The sequence below is a fragment of the Coenobita brevimanus genome, chromosome 107 (genome assembly GCF_032717465.1).
Source record: "Coenobita brevimanus isolate Jiangsu-jjx chromosome 107, ASM3271746v2, whole genome shotgun sequence".
Taxonomy (NCBI): domain Eukaryota; kingdom Metazoa; phylum Arthropoda; class Malacostraca; order Decapoda; family Coenobitidae; genus Coenobita; species Coenobita brevimanus.
In genome coordinates this window covers 4550773-4554038 of record NC_137060.1, presented here as the reverse complement: position 1 = coordinate 4554038, position 3266 = coordinate 4550773, and the positions used below count along the sequence as shown (strand labels likewise).

Sequence of the window (3266 nt, the reverse complement as noted above, 5' to 3'; positions counted from 1 at the left end):
CATTTTTATTCATAAATCTATACTTAAAGAATTATGTTTTATGTACGTAATATTTTTATTCTCTTATTTATTTAACTAGAAATAAATATGGATGTAAATAAATATGGATGTAGAACACTGGTTGTTGTCAGCGACTTGGTCAGCCCCCTTGGGACTTTCCCCTTCCTCTTTCTGTATAAAAATGACAGGTGTGCTGACAGTGTAGAGTCTGTACACTGTAGCCGCACTCCACCTCCTTCACTTTGTTCTGCCCTCAACATGTGAATGCACGAAAGTGTTTGGGATATTTCGTGTTTCCTTTGTCTTGCTGGATATCAGCATATATATATATATATAACGGCCATACCACGTTGAGTACACCGCTTCCCGTCCGATCAGCGAAGTTAAGCAGCGTTGGGTCTGGTTAGTACTTGGATGGGTGACCGCCTGGGAACACCAGATGCTGTTGGCATCCCTACGTGTCAAGTGGGGTTGGTGGAGGATTAGTGCCCCTCCCTGTAAAACAATTAACTCTAAGCCCTTGGCCACCCTGTCTGGGATACATGGCGTCTGGCAATGAATGAAAATATATATATATATATATATATATATATATATAAGAGAAAGAGAGAGAATGTGTGTGTGTGCGTATATTGTCTATCAGATCTGCCTATACTCAGGTGCCAAGGTGTGGCCATAAGCATTACCTCTTCCACGACGCATTGTTTTCTCCCTCTCTCCTCTCTTTTATCTTTATCTTTTTTTTCTCTCTCTCTTTCCCCTTTCTCTGTCTACCTGTCTCCCTCTCTTCACTTTCTGAATCTCTCCCTTTCCCCTTCTCCCTCCCTCTCTCTCTCTCTCTCTCCACCATCCCACCTCACCTCACCCATCCCACCTCACTCCACATCCAGGCCGCTTTGTCTCTGCGACTGTATGCTTTGATTTTGGCTTTGGGTGTTTCCTGTATGTCATATCTAAGGCTTCACTATTTATATATTTTTAGCAAACATTTCTTATTATAAACATCAATATTTACACCTATATTTAGTGTAATCTTGTGTCCAGTTCACTTTATAGACGCCCATAAACTGTTGAAGCCAATATATAAAACTTTCCAACAATGGTCATCAGATTGGTGACAGCAGCAGAAGGTGAGGGGCTGATTTCAGGAGTTTTGTGGCGGCCATTTTAGCAAGCCTTTTTTATTCTCATTAAATTTAATTCATTATCAGAAAAAGTGCACAACATTTTGTGGATTCTTGTGAGACAAGATACATTCCAGATGATGACTGGACTAATTCCAGGCAGTACTACGCGCTACCTAAAGAAATAGTAGGGAAAAATGCCAGCGCTGCCACATGTCTCCATTCTACTGAGCTCAGCTGACCAGCTAGACACGAGGCATGGAAAGCCTTTTCCTCACTCCACCCTAGGGCAGGCGCTTCCCCGACACTTCTCCCTGTTACCGCTATACTCACTGTATAATATTGTATTTTTCTTTCGGTAGAGTTACGTTTTGCAGCTAATAACTATGTCAGGATAATATGTTGAAAAATATATAGATATATAACTGTGTGTGTGTGTGTGTGTGTGTGTGTGTGTGTGTGTGTGTGTGTGTGTGTGTGTGAACAAAATTAAAGAGCACAGCTACAGTAGGCTGGATGGTGCATGTATGACTAGATCTGAATAATAAGACAAGGATAACATAACAGGGTGGTTCGGGGTGGGTGAAGGGGAGGGTGGGGGTGTATAGCTAGAGGTGGTGAAATATGGGATATTGCTATCGTGATCGGAACTGAAAAGGTGTTACTAACCGTCAGCTGTACAACATTAAAACTGACAATACTGCAACAGACGGGCTGACTCATGCCAGGCAGCTTCTGCAGTAAACAAGAGTAAGACAAGGATAGTAAAGCAGACTCTCCAGATATCGCATATACACTGCAATCTGGCTACTGCCAGACGATTGGATTATACCCAGGTATGTTTGTAGCCAGCCAGAGCAATATATTCAATTAATATTCCTTGTTGGAAGGACACAAGTCAATAGAGAGAGCACTGGAAATGAGTTATCTGAGAGGAGCATGTGCAGTTACGTAGACAGATAGACTGACAAATGAGGAAGTGAAAAGGCGTTGTGGTGTGCATGTGGACGTGACAGAAAGCGTAAGGAGAAATACACTGAGGTGGATTGGCCATGTGGAGAGGATGGAGAGCGAGAGGCTAACAAGGAGAGTGTATGCTAGTGGGGTGGAAGGGGGAAGAGGGAGGGGGAGGCCGAGGATGAGATAGAGGGATGGAGAAGAGAGGGATATGAGAGAGGGGGGTGTGACATGGGAGCAGGGCAGTGAAATGGCGCAGCACACGGCGACATGGAGGCGATTTGTGTGTAGTCATCCCTTACGGGATCGAGGCGTCTGGCAATAGACACATAGACAGATTCTCCGCCCTAATATTCACACTTTTTTCTTTTAATATTTGTGTCCAAAATCAGGCTACGCGTTATACCACGCAGGTGATGGAGTGAGGCAGGCCTACGGGATGTGGTGACTGGTACCAAAGCCACTAAACAATCATAAGAAAATCATTTGATGGCCTTACTAATTATTATTTAAGATTTCAATAATGCACACAGATGAGTGTGCATTATCATAAACACATCATAAACAAAGAACAAACAAAGCACTCTGTGGGTTAGATATGCACACACGTGCAGCACGGAGCGATTGCATCACGCTGACCGCATCAGCAGATGACAACAAAAAACAGCTGATCGGCTACTAGTGAATGCAAGGATGTGGTACAAGATTAGTATATTCGTGTATTTCCACTTCAATTAAGTTAATGCAAAATTATCTTCCCTCACAAATTGGTTGATGTTAAACATGATTTAGTAAATTAAACACCAATTATTTTCAAAATTATCATATGCCAAATAATGGGTACCCAATATAGCCTATGTGGGAAAATACGATAACTGATCATACCTGCCACATTTTATAGAAGTGACTTAAATACCCAGCTGTGGCCAATTCGTCAAAAGATATCCAGTTCATCATGTATCAAGAAGCAAGGTGAGAATGCGTGGATGAGTGAAGACCCTGTGTGTGGGTAAGTGTAGGGGCCGTGACCTGTACAGTTGCGAGCAGATGAATCGAGGCCACCTACGTATTATACTGATAATGATTAACGTGTCATATACATGGTAAATATATTTATAACAATAGTATTACAACAAAGGCATCCAAATAGTGGTGCGTTCATTCACGTGAGACACACGGGTATCC

General features: G+C 42.4%; 1 non-coding gene across 1 annotated transcript; it reads left to right on the top strand.

Annotated features, from left to right (window-relative positions):
• Positions 1-332: 332 nt before the first annotated feature.
• LOC145416828 (5S ribosomal RNA) lies at positions 333-451 on the top strand. The gene has a single exon (XR_013900351.1). It is a non-coding gene; the product is annotated as a 5S ribosomal RNA (ribosomal RNA).
• The last annotated feature ends 2815 nt before the right edge of the window (positions 452-3266 follow it).